We start from the raw sequence: 14,207 nt of genomic DNA on the forward strand, positions 1-14,207 counted from the left end.
TCACAGAGACGATCTCTGATTGGCCGAATCCAATTTCTAATGTTCCAATTCTAGCTTCTAGCTTGGTTGAGATAGTTGTGTTGTTGTGAGATGCATGCAGCTGTTTGTCTTAGAGCGTGCCGTGCCGTGACTGCAAGTTATTTAGACTGTTAAGCTTAGGCACTCTTTCAAAGTTGGTTAAGGTTAGAGTTTGTCTTAGAGCATGGCGATAGAACGCCAGGTAGTTTGCAGGCTGTTCGAGCGGAAATGGACAAAGGAATGTACTTGTTGAGTGTTGTGGCAACGAGCTCAGCTGAGCTAACACTTGGCTAACTGCTGTTTGTCTTGCAGCTGTTTGTCTTGGAGCGTGATGGCAAGTTCTTTCAACGGTTAGGCTTAGGCACTCTTTCAAAGTTGGTTAAGGTTAGAGTTTGTCTTAGAGCATGGCGATAGAACACCAGGTAGTTTGCAGGCTGTTCGAGGCGGACATGGACAAAGGCACTCACAGTACTTGTTGGCTATTAACAAGCTATATTATGGATGCAGTGTGTGGAGGGACATGCATGGACAATGGATGGACATCAACACAGGCTGGATGGACAATGCCATGGAGTGGATATACTTTATCAACAAGCCCTTCTCTGCCAACAACAAGGTAGATTAGCGATATTTCTCTCTCTCTCTCTCTCTCTCTCTCTCTCTCTCTCTCTCTCTCTCTCTCTCTCTCAGCTAACGCTGGCTTCTCTCTCTCTCTCTCTCTCTCTCTCTCTCTCTCTCTCTCTCTCTCTCTCTCTCTCTCTCTACTGCTGGCCATTCATGAAGCGAGACATTGCTGATTGTTTATTTATCGATGGCTCATTGATTTAACTACTGCAGCTCTCTCGGATTGAAAATACGTGGATTATGGCTTGTTCAATATCGTCTATGTTTGAATGAATTAATGAATGAGAACTTTATTAACAGATTGCAGAATGGGTACAATACAGTACGGATCAATACACACAATTGTTAAGGGGATGCAGACCAGAGAAAGACGTTTGTCTTGTTTACATCAGGGTCCCAGATTTTCGATTCATATCGATAGTTTAATAGCTAGCCTTGGCTCGTTTAACAATATGCAAAATATGTGTACAGCCCTGTACTCATACTGAAGTTATTCTTGGTATATAATAGGTCTGATTGTGTAACGAATCGATTCCACGTCGCGCTGTGTGTGAGAGAGAGAAGGAGAGAGGGAGAGATCTGCCTGTGTTTGTAGACGGGCGAGTTTTGTTTCTAACTTTTCTATTTATATATTGTGTTTCAAGTTGTGAATTAGAGTCTAGACTATACTTTATTTGACTGGTTGTGTGTTGTTGTAGTAACAGCTGAGCGACTCGTTCATAAGAGCCGATTCATTGCCGTGAGCGTGAGTCGAATCGCTCAAGTGTTGCGTGGTACTGTACTGTACATGTTTGCATTTTGCTAAATGTTTGGTATAGCGCCCCCTAGTGGCGAATACCCACCGGCCGCCACTGGCTCCCAGGTAACTCCCTCTTCCTCGTTGCTTCTCCTCTCTCCACCGCTCCACCTGCCACCACTGCCACTCCGCCCCCTGCTGGCAACCTCCACTGGTCCCACTCAAGGACCGCTCCAGAAGGGAAAAAGGGCTCAATGTTATTGTTATTAATCCATACTGCAGCCGGAGAAGAGTAGCACCTCACCTCGTCGTTAGACTGGGCGAGCTATCCAAAGGAACACTGTTAATCACACGTTATACACACACAGGGAAAGTAACAGTTAGTTAGCACTTCTGAATACTTTGTAGAATATTCAGGCTGCTACATATATATTTCCAGGTCAAAATGAATGCACTTTACATGGTGTACCCAATGATGCTTTATCAGTGAATACATCTTTTCCACTTCAAGTGTAGTAGTAGTAGTAGTAGTAGTAGTAGTAGTAGTAGTAGTAGTAGTAGTAGTAGTAGTAGTAGTAGTAGTAGTAGTAGTAGTAGTTTATTTTTTTCAGTCATCAAAAAAAAGTACAATATACATCATCATTTATCAATATTTGATTATTTACAGTGACTGAAAAATGTACAGACTGAAGCATAGTGCTTATATGTGCCTGTCCTATATTCTTACCAAAAAAAAATATTTTTTTTACTCCAAAACAGTATTATAACGAAAATAAAAAAGCAAGCAAAACAGTGTTTTTCACCCTTGTAGTTTTTCAAAATTTAGCATTAAAAGAAATAAAATACAAAATACAAAAATGTAGATTCCAAAACAGTATTCTAAAAGAAAAAAACAAACAAAACAGTGTTATTCACCCTTGTATTTTTCAAAAATAGCTTTACAAACCTTTTTCTTAAAAACCAAAATCGAATTACTCATTCTTAACTGTATATCTGCATTGTTCCACAAGTTAACCCCAATAATAGAAATACACCTCCTTTTAATCCCTTTCTTAGCTTTCTGAACAGTAAATTTACAAATATCTCTCAAATCATATTTTCTTTCATGTGTTGAAAAAAAACCTTTGCACCCCACCTGGGAGTACATTATTTGCATATTTTTATAGTAAACCAAATCATTAAATTTCATAATATGAGACTTTATAAACAATGGATTTGTGTGTTCATAGTAACCAGCCTTGAAAAGGTTCCGAATGGCCCGCTTTAGCAGTAAGACTATTGGATTTACTGTATTTTTAAATGTCGACCCCCATACTTCCACACAGTAAGAAATGTAAGGAAGTATAAGTGAGCAGTAAATTATGTGCAAGGCTTTGTAGTTTAATATATCCTTACATTTATACAATATTGCTACTGACTTAGATATTTTTCCTTGAATATAGTTAGTTAACATGTTGTTTCCATGTTCATTTCTGGTCAATAACTACCCCTAGAAATGTTATCTCAAAAACTCTTTCTATTTTTACATCACATATTTTTAACTCTTGGTGCACTTGCTAAATGTAATGCACACAAGCTAATGGTACATATGGTTATATATTGTATGTTGTTTTTGCTAATTTATATATATATATTTCCAGGTCAAAAAACGAGTGTTCTTTACATGTGACGTTATCTGAAGTAAAGACATTTCTTCCACTCCATCAAGTGTCAAGTGTTTATTATATACAGAATACATTATAATGCAATGCTTTTTATAACTTGTGTGTCTTAGATTAGAATATACAGAATACATTATAATGCAATGCAAAAATAAGATTAGATATTCCTTTATTGATCCCCTTGGGGAAATTCAGGCATCATAGCAGCGTGGGAAGGGGGGGGTTTACATGTGTCAGAATACCTGTGGACGACTACACCATGATACGCAGGTAAATTCATCACGAACAGCTGAAAAAAAAGTTGTCAAAAAGGTTGTTGTAGTTGTTGTACGGTAGTTAGGGTCAAATCGTAATGTAGGTCGTTTCTGCTAATTTCTACAGTATATTGCATATATATATTTATATATTGTATACATTGCATATATATATATATATATATGCATTATATACAATATAGAAATGAACAACATATTGTTTATGATGTATGAAAAGTAAAGCGTATATGCACATTTTGCTAAATGGCTGCTTTTTATATAGATATTTAGATTTACGTTGAATATGCCTATATGTAATAGTGCTATGCTGAGATATGTATGCAGTAATTGTGTGATATTGAAGCGATATATATATACAGTAATAAGATATTCCTTTATTGATCCTCTTGGGGAAATTCAGGCAGCATGGGAAAGGGGGGGGGGGTTACAGGTGTCTATTGCATATATATATTTCTATATTGTATACATTGCATATATATATATATATGCAATTATACAATATAGAAATATATATATATGCAATATAGAAATTAGCAGAAACTACCTAATGTGAGGATTCGCCTGTTCCCTGGACCTTTATTCCCTGTCCTTATTCCACCTTTGGACTTTCCCTGTCTACTCTCCTCAACAGCCCCCACCCTTGCGATGTTTTACTCTCCTCTACTCTTCACCAGCCCCCACCCTTGGACTACCTTTCGCAGCTGTCATAGTTTATGATTAAAGCCCCAGAGGGCTTTAAATACCTGGACCTCCCTCCAGTCCTGGTCGGGTCGTTCTTGTTACTACAATCTACTGCCGCGTCTCCGGCGTGAGACGTCGTGCCACCCCTGTACTTCACCACCTGTCGCCGTTTGCCTGGAGTGGGACGCCGTCTACGCTCTCTAATTCTCTACGGGAGGTTTTCCAGTGTTCCCACTCCAGACGTCAAGCCGGCGCGCATCGCTTCCTATTTCCACGGGAGGATGCGCCTCTTCGCCCCGGTCCCCTGGGACCCCTGTGTTCTGCGCTGCCCGTCTGCAGCATCCGAGGGGGATCTCCGTGCCAGGCCTGGAGTGGTGTTCCCACTCCAGACGTCAAGCCGGCGCGCTCCCACTCCAGACGTCAAGCCGGCGCGCATCGCTTCCTAGTTCCACGGGAGGATGCGTCTCTTCGCCCCGGTCCCCTGGGACCCCTGTGTTCTGCGCTGCCCGTCTGCAGCATCCGAGGAAGATCTCCGTGCCAGGCCTCCGCCGTCGGGCCCCTGTTCCCGTGCCAGGCCTCCGCCGTCGGAACCCTGTCATCCCTGTAAGCAGCTCTGGCCCTCGCCCTGTCCAAGGCCTTAACCCTGTTCTCTGTCCCTGTCTCCAGCCCGCCTCTCCGGGCCTCTGTCCCTGTCCCCCTCTCCAGTGCCCCTGGTCCTGGTCCTTGACATTTTAGCCCTGGCCCTGTCCCTTAGCCTTAGTCCCTTAGCCTGTTCGCCTCTTAAAGGCACAGTGCCACATTTTCCATATTTCTTTGTTCTCTAGTGTTTTTGTGTTTTCCCTTAAAGGGACTGTGCCGCCTTTTGTTATGTAAGAAATAAATGCCCTGTTTTGGCTTACTCTCATACCTGTCTTGTGTTGTGCGATTGGGGTCGGTTACAAACCATAACAGTACGACCCGACCAGTCGTCGACCCCAGCCAGCACAGACAGTGTATGTGAGTTAGCCCCTGTTAGTTCCCTCTAGTTCCCTCTAACCTCTAAATAATATTTACTCATTTTAAGTATGTTTGTATTTCCAATGCACAATATAACGTTATTATCTAAAATAAAAAACACTCGTTTTCCTGAGCAGGAAGTGACGTTTTTTTTTTTTTTTTTTTTTTTCGTATTTCTCACCCGGGCTAGACGCGATAGCGCTCTGAGTGCGCGTCACAGTTTGATCGCTGTATCCGTCACAGCCAATCAGTGCATAACGCGTTGTGCGTTGAAATATGACTATTATGTTGGAATCCGGGCGCGATTTGAAGCGGTCTAGCCAGTAGCGTCAATCATTTCTGTAGCCGCATTTCGCGGAGACGCTCTCTGATTGGCCGATGCCAGTATTTTTTTCCGTAGCAGAATTTCACAGAGACGATCTCTGATTGGCCGAATCCAATTTCTAATGTTCCAATTCTAGCTTATTCCTAGGTTGGTCCGTTGGTGAGACTGAGAGATAGTTGTGTTGTTGTGTTGTTGTGAGATGCAGGCAGCAGAGCGTGCCGTGACTGCAAGTTCTTTAGACTGTTAAGCTTAGGCACTCTTTCAAAGTTGGTTAAGGTTAGAGTTTGTCTTAGAGCATGGCGATAGAACGCCAGGTAGTTTTCAGGCTGTTCGAGGCGGAAATGGACAAAGACACAGCTCTTCACTCACACAGTACTTGTTGGCTAACAACAAGCTATATGGATGCGGAGGGACAACAATGGATGGACATCAACACAGGCTGGATGGACAATGCCATGGAGTGGATATACTTTATCAACAAGCCAACAACAAGGTAGATTAGCGATCTTAACTCTAGTTTAATACATGATACGTTGTCTACTGATGCCGCATAACGTTGTAACGTTACAGCTTTCAGCTAACGTTAGCTACTGCTAGCTGTTAGCTCCGTTATCTTAGCTGGCCACTTTTATAATTACTGCATGGAAACGGAGTAACGTTAACGTTTAAACGTTATGTCGAGGTCATACAATACTACAGTCGACATAAGGTTAACGTTACCCCATTTCCATGAAGTGTTTAAATAGCAGCAATCTTGTTGAAAATGTAACTTTACTAAAATGCTCTCTCTCTCTCTCTCTCTCGCTCTCTCTCTCTCTCTCTCTCTCTCTCTCTCTAATTTCGCCGCATGTGGGGCATAACCACTCAGACAATGAATGGTAACTTGTTTAAAATGACGAGCTTTACAAATGTGTTTATTATTGAATGGATCTGACATCATCTGAGAGAGAGAGAGAGAGAGCGAGAGAGCGAGAGAGCGAGAGAGAGAGAGAGAGCGAGAGAGAGAGAGAGAGAGAGAGAGAGAGCTGTGCGTGTTTGTGTTGGGCTATTGGAAACGTGGTTGCATTTGACTGACTGATCATATATTGATCGATGGCAATGGTGATAATATTCGCCAATGCGTGCCTTGTACATGTTTGCAAAATGTTTGGTATAGCGCCCCTAGTGGCGAAGCATCCACGGGCCGCCACTGGGAGAGTACTAGTATTGCAGACTCCCCTCCACTCCTGGTCGGGTCGTTCTTGTTACTACCATCTACTGCCGCGTCTCCGGCGTGAGACGTCGTGCCACCCCTGTACATCACCACCTGTCGCCGTTTCCTGGAGTGGGACACCGTCTTTGCTCTCTATTACTCAACGGGAGGATCCCAGTGTTCCCACTCCAGATGTCCTGCCGGCTACTTCCCAACTCCCTCTACATGGACCCGTTCCTGGCTCTCTATTACTCCACGGGAGGATGCCCGTGTTCTCACCCCATTCCCCTTGGACCCCCTGGTTGCTGCGCTGCCCGTCGGCAGCATTCTGGTCGGGAGGATGCCCGTGTTTCAATGAAGAGTCCTGTGTATTTTTGCCCGTGTTTCTGGAAGATTTCCCGTGTACCTCTTTGCCTGTGTGCTAGAGGCTTCCTGCCTGTGCGCCCCTTAAAGGCACAGTGCCGCGTTTTTTGTGTTCATGGACTTTGGTGTTTTTTCCCCCTTAAAGGCTGAGTGCCGCTTTTTTGTATATAATAAATCATGCCCTTGTTTTGGCTAACTCTGATTACCTGTCTGTGTCGTGCAATTGGGGTCGCATTACAAACCATAACAAGGTTAATGTTACAGTAACAGGTGGTTAATGTTACAGTAACAGGTGGTTAATGTTACAGTAACAGGTGGTTAATGTTACAGTAACAGGTGGTTAATGTTACAGTAACAGTTGGTTAATGTTACAGTAACAGGTGGTTAATGTTACAGTAACAGGTGGTTAATGTTACATTTACAGTTGGTTAATGTTACAGTAACAGTTGGTTAATGTTACAGTTACAGGTGGTTAATGTTACAGTAACAGGTGGTTAATGTTACAGTAACAGTTGGTTAATGTTACAGTAACAGGTGGTTAATGTTACAGTAGCAGGTGGTTAATGTTACAGTAACAGTTGGTTAATGTTACAGTAACAGGTGGTTAATGTTACAGTAACAGTTGGTTAATGTTACAGTAACAGTTGGTTAATGTTACAGTAACAGGTGGTTAATGTTACAGTAACAGTTGGTTAATGTTACAGTAACAGGTGGTTAATGTTACAGTAACAGTTGGTTAATGTTACAGTAACAGTTGGTTAATGTTACAGTAACAGGTGGTTAATGTAACAGTTACAGTTGGTTAATGTTCAAGTCAAGTCAAGTCAAGAGTTTTATTTGTCACGGCATACAAGTATACAATGAAATGCGGGTGGTCTTGCCCGCAACGATGTGCAATACAGTAGTACAACATATAATAGAATCCAATAAACAACATTGTGCAATAAACAGGTAACATAGTGGGACATCACGGTATTTGTACATAGTTATTTACAGAGCATGAAGGACATGCTAGGTCCTTGGTAGTGCAATACACTGTTACTATACAATTTTTAAAGTGACCTTTCCTTTGTGGCCATAAGTGTGGGCTTGTGCAGCATGAGTGAGTGCTTTCTCATGTTAAAGTGGCTGCTAGTGTGCGAGCGTGCACAGCGTGCGTGTCGTGTGTGTGCTAATGTGTGCTTGTGTGTGTAGAGTTCAGTGTTCTGTGACACTCAGTGTTCAGTGTTCATTGTTCAAGGCTCTGATGGCCTGGGGGAAGAAGCTGAGCCGAAGCCTCTCTGTCCTAGTAGCTGGTGTTCGCAGGCGTCTGCCTGACCTCAGCAGCTGGAACAGGCTGTTATTGGGGTGGTGAGGGTCTTTCATTATTCTGCCGGCTCTGGATTTGCACCTCTTGTTGTATAGAACGTGCAGGGGAGGTAGTGCTATACCCGTGGTACGCTCGGCAGAGCGTACCACTCTCTGTAGGGCCTTCTTGTCCTGTGCCGTGCTGTTTCCATACCAGGCAGTGATGTTTCCAGTCAAGATGCTCTCTACAGCTCCGGAGTAGAAGGACTGGAGTATCTTCCCCGATACTCTGAACTTCCTTAACTGTCTCAGGTGGTAGAGGCGCTGCTTCGCCTCTTTTACGACTGTGTCTATGTGTGTTGACCATGTCAGATCCTCTGAGATGTGGATCCCCAGGTACTTAAAGCTGCTCACCCTGTCCACGGTGGCCCCGTTTATCCTCAGTGGTGTGTGTGTCTCCTGCTGTCCTCTCCTATAATCCACGATCAGCTCCTTGGTTTTACCAATGTTCAGGAGCAGGCTGTTGTCCTGGCACCAGCGTTCCAGTACCTCAACCTTCTCCCGGTAGGCCTTCTCGTCGTTGTCCGAGATCAGCCCCACCACCACCGTGTCGTCTGCAAACTTCACTATGGAGTTGGAGCTGAACTTGGCCACACAGTCGTGTGTGTAGAGTGAGTACAGCAGGGGGCTCAGAACACAGCCCTGGGGGGACCCGATGCTCAGGGTGATGATGTTGGAGGTCTGACCCCCCACCCTGACCACCTGGGGTCTTTCACTCAGAAAGTCCAGTACCCAGGCGCTCAGAGCGGAGCTCAGACCCAGCTCGATCAGCTTGTCCACCAGTCTGGTGGGGACTATGGTGTTGAACGCTGAGCTGTAGTCAATGAACAACAGTCTCACATAGCCCCCCTTCTGACGGTCCAGGTGAGAGAGGGTGCTGTGCAGTACTTGGGAGACCGCATCGTCAGTGGACCTGTTTGGCCTGTATGCAAATTGCATGGGGTCCATATCACTGGGGAGGGAGGCACAAATGTGATCCTTGACCAGCCTCTCGAAACATTTCATGGCCACAGAGGTGAGTGCCACCGGTCTGTAGTCATTGAGACCTGCTGGGGGGTCTGGGGAGGTCTGTTACAGTTACAGGTGGTTAATGTTACAGTAACAGTAGGTTAATGTTACAGTAACAGTTGGTTATATAACCTACTGGCCTCGCATCTCGCTCTTCGCCATACTGAGATATACCCCTATCTCCAGTACCTACTGTACTTCATTAACGAAAACAATGCACCCATGACCAGGCCCCACCCCAGTGTCCCCCTATAAGACACCGGACATGGTCATACTCGCCCTCCTCTTTTTTTCGTTTCAATCAAGGACGTTGCAGTGCACTCCATGAACTAGTTGTTATGAAATGCAGAGAGAAATTGAACAATGTTGGGTTTTCGCCTGAGATTTGCCAGCCCCTGGAATCTTCTCGGCACGTTCTGAGAGCACATCGGGCCTGTCCTGGGGTTTCCTCGTCTTCTGACAGCGGATCGAGGGACGTCGCGCGGCGGCTAGCTGTCTTGGCTAGGTCGCGCCCAGGTAGGGCTTGCGCCATCAGGCATAACAATGCTGGCGTTAGTCCGCAGAGGGACTTTGGTCTTTCCGCAGGAGTGCAGGCGGTATTTGACCTAGGCCCCACACCGCCTCACACCACGCAGCCAGAGGTGAGAGCACGGCCTCGCCAGCGGCTGTGGCGAGGCCCTCGACCAGCGGCCATGTTTCCCCCGCCTGAGGTACCCTGGGCACAACGTCAACAGGTGAGCCCATTGCCGACAGCCTTGGCGGCCGAGGGATCGGCTACATTAGTTGAGCACGCCCTAAAAAACCGTCGCCGTCCAGCTGTGTGCAGCTCGCTCTCCGGTCACTCCCCCCCCCAACACCAGCGGGATAAGGGCTCTGATTTATTTCCTTTGGTTGCGGGTCGCATGTCTTCAATGAAGCGCAAGCGGCCCCACGTTTCGCTTCTCATGGGGACAGGGGCTGACACCCAGTTGATGGCTGAAACTGGGTCTGTCCGTGAGAATGTTGTGCTGTCAAGCGGCTCCCACGCCACACGTTCTGCATCTGTGTTTGGTTGAGCCTGGTGTTACATCTGTCAACTACAAAGGTTGTCAGCAGGGGGGCTCGAGACCTCTTGAGGCAAACAGTGCGGGTTCCCCCGACCTCGCCAGGCCGGGTATCACGTTAGTGCCTCCCACTCCCGGGAAGACCGGCAGTGGTCTGGCAGGCACGCGTGATTTGGGTGGTAGTAATATCACTGCAGGGCTATGGTGTGTAGGAACCCACCCTATCGGGCAGTGTGGGGGCCTCACACCTTGCATGTCCAGCTGTAGAATAATTCCTCAGCTGTCCATGCTGGAGGGGTGTTCAGTGGGGGAGCTTTTGTCACCTAGTATGATGTCAGCTTCTCCCGTATCGAACCGGCCCTTTCTGTCGGGGTCCCCCCTTGGGTGCGATTGCCTCGTGGGTAGTGTCAGGGTCCGATGTCCCAACTCCACGGAACGCTCTGCTCGCGCGGTTAGCGGATCCAGGGTTGGCTACGCACAGCGGGCGGGACCGGGCCGCCTATCTACGGTTTTTGGCGGACGAGCGCCAAGTGGCGGCGGGTGCGCTTGGGATTATCATCACATATGGCTACAGCAGTACCATATGTCGAGGTGGATGGAGAGAACGCTGAGGCGGGGACTTGTGTTTACACAACCCCACCCGTTTTCAAGTTTGGTACAGACCCTATTGTCAGGGTCACCAGCAGTGACAGCTCTGGCCAACCAGATCTAATCTCTGTGGGCGAAGCAAGCCATCGTCGTGGTCCCAAAGGAGGACGCGATGCGTGGCGTTTCCTCCCGGTATTCTCTGGTGCCTGAGAAATCGGGAGGAGGGGGGGTGTCAGACCCATGCTGGACCTGTCCCATGGAAGGTTCAGCATTTTGGACCGTCTCCTACCTGTTGAACACTGTCAGGTGGGGGTCTGGTTCTCCTCCATAGACCTGTAGGATGCGTATTCGCATCCCCGATCTTCCGTCCTAGGGCTTACCTAAGCTTCCTTTGCAGGGTTTAGCGTATGAGTACCAGAGGCTGCCGTTCGGCTATTCTCTGGCTCCCCGCATCTTCACCAAGTGCGTGGAGACCGCACTGGGGCCTCTGCGTCGTCAGGGGTTACGAAGTCTATTCTGCCCTGGATGACGTTCTGGTCCTTGGCGGTCAGGGTAGATCGTCAGGTCTCATACCAGGCAGGTGGTGGAATTCCTCACCAGCCTGGGTTTTGCTGTAGACTGGAAGTAGAGTACTCCTCTTCCCAGTCAACGGGTGGAGTACTTGGGCTTATTCTAAGCTCAAGGTCTATATGGGCATCCCTCTCGGAGCGGCAGCGAGTGGGTGTTCTCGGCACGCTCGGGAGGTTCCGTCCTAGGACGGTTACAGCGCTGTCCGTGATGCGCCTGCTCGGTATGATGGCATCTGCTGATTCCGTGGTCCCTCTTGGCCTCCTCTTCACCTCATGAGGAGGATACAGAGGTGGTTTTCCAGTATGGAAATAGACCCGGTGAGAGACAAGTGGAAGCGGCTAAGGTTCCCATGTCAGTACTGCGGGACCTCGCCCTCTGGGGAGGGCCTGGGGCCCTCACCAGCGGGATCCCCATGGGCGGCAGGCTGTCACACGTCACGGTCTTCACCGACGCCTCCCTCACTGGGCCAACGCAGTAGGGGGCAGCTGGCAAGACCATGCTGCCCGGTCTGCGCTACATTCAATGTGTTGGAATTGAAGGCAGTCCTTCTGGTCCTCAAACGGTGTTTTGATCAGGACGGACAACACGACGTCAGCGTCATATATCGACAGACAGGGAGGAGTACGCTCCCCCCGTCTGCACCGGGCGGCGGTCGGCTGGCTATGGGCGTTTCTCCATCTGCGCAGCCTGAGGGCTCTCCACATCCCTGGAGAGCCCTGGCAGGGTGAATGTGGGTGCAGGTGTGATGCCGCGGGGCGGTCCTCACCCTGACGAGTGGGGATTACGTCCGGACATAGTCGGGCAGGTCTGGGACCGATTCCGTGGCCGTCCGGGATTCTGTACGCTTTCCCCCACCCTTACACCTGATAGCTCAGCTGTTGGGGCGGGTATGTCAGGAGCGCGGGACTTGGTCCTGGTCGTGCCGGGCCGGGGCTCAGCTGTTTGGTCCCCGGCCCTGATTCAGCTCTGTGTGGCCCCGCCGTGGCCTGTTCCGTGGTCACCGCGGGCCCTCTCTCAGGCACGCGGAACTCTGTTCTGCCTTCCTGTTCTGGGGCAGCCTCTAGGCTTGGCTGCTGTCAGTGTGAATTGGTGGGGATGCGTCTTGGCTATTCTGTGGTTAACGCTATCCGGCACGCATGTGCTCCGTCCTCTACCATGGCTTACGCGGGTAGGTGGCAAGAGTGGTGTAGAGTGGGGGGCTTGGACCCGGTGTCCTGCCCCCTGGACGCTGTCCTTTCCTTCCTTCAGTCTATTTTGGGTAGACTGTCGGCTTCAACGGTGAGGGTATATGCCGTGGCTATATCCTCTTGTCATGTGGGGTTTGAGGACGTTACGTTGTTCAGCCACCCTCTTGTGAAGCGCTCCTGCTTGGCGCTCGGCGTTTTAAGCCGGTAAAACGTTCTCTGTCTCCGAGGCTGGACCTCCAACTGGTCCTCGGCCGGTTGTCTGAGGCCCCGTTTGAGCCTCTTGAGCAGGCGTCTTTGGAACAGCTGTCTTCAAGACTGCATTCCTGCCGGCCATCACCTCCGCTAAGCGCATGGGTGAGCTGTGTGCTCTCTCGTGCGGCCTGAGTGCTTGTCTATTCAATAGCGGTGCGACTCTGAGGCCTGATCCAGTCTTCATGCCAAAAAATATCCGGAGCTCTTTTCGCTCCAGGGATATTGTGGTTCAGGCGTTTCATCCGCCTCCTCACGCTGGTGAGTTAGAGGTGAGCCTTCACCTGTCGTGTCCCGTCCGGGCTTTGGGGATTTACCTCAGTCGGACTCAGGACCTCAGGGCTACCGATCAGCTCTTTGTTTGTTACGGTGGCTCTCGCGCTGGTAAGGCACTGTCCAAACAGCGCCTGTCACATTGGTTGTGCGAGGGCATTGCCCTTTGCTACACGTTGGTTGGACTGGCCCCCCTGGGGGTGTCAGGGTGCACTCCACTCGTGGAGTGGCGGCCTCTGCTGCCTTGTTAGGGGGGGCCTCGGTGGAGGACATCTGTGCTGCGGCCTCCTGGTCCTCCCCGGGTCCCTTTGTTAGGTTTTACCTCATGGACATGACTGGGGGTTCTGTCTCCCAGGCGGTTCTGAGGTCTGGGACCTCCCCTGCGTCCCGCCTTTCGGTGGGTTAGCTGGGGTGTGTGGGTGTGTGCCACGGGGTGATGTGTCACACGTGGTCCCGCCTGTGGTGTGCGTTTTTAGGGGTCTCTAGTTCCCTCTTTTTTCGCACTTTGGTGGAGTTGACTGCCGCTCCCTCTTCACTAGGAAGGGCGGGTGGACGGGACTCCCCTCCCCCTGGTGGTAGGGCTTGCGGGTCCTCAGGGGGTACATTTGTCGGGCCACGCGTCTGCTCTGCCCCATATCTCAGTATGGCGAAGAGCGAAACGCGAGGCCAGTAGGCTATATAACGAAAGGTTATGACTATAACCTAGTTATATGAGTACTGGCTGAGCGTCTCGCTCTTAGCATGCCCTGAGGTCCCTTGGTTGGGTTTTCTATGATGGAAACTTTTTCCCGAGGAAGGGCGAGTATGACCATGTCCGGTGTCTTATAGGGGGACACTGGGGCGGGGCCTGGTCAAGTGCATGGGTGCATTGTTTTTGTTAATGAAGTACAGTAGGTACTGGAGATAGGGGTATATCTCAGTATGGCGAGAAGCGAGACGCTCAGCTAGTAATCATATAAATAGGTTATAGTCATAACCTTTCATTAATGTTACAGTAACAGGGGGTTAATGTTACAGTAACAGGTGGTTAATGTTACAGTAACAGTTGGTTAATGTTACAGTAACAGTTGG

This window comes from Notolepis coatsorum (genome assembly GCF_963971535.1).
Source record: "Notolepis coatsorum genome assembly, chromosome: 17".
Classification (NCBI taxonomy): Eukaryota; Metazoa; Chordata; class Actinopteri; order Aulopiformes; family Paralepididae; genus Notolepis; species Notolepis coatsorum.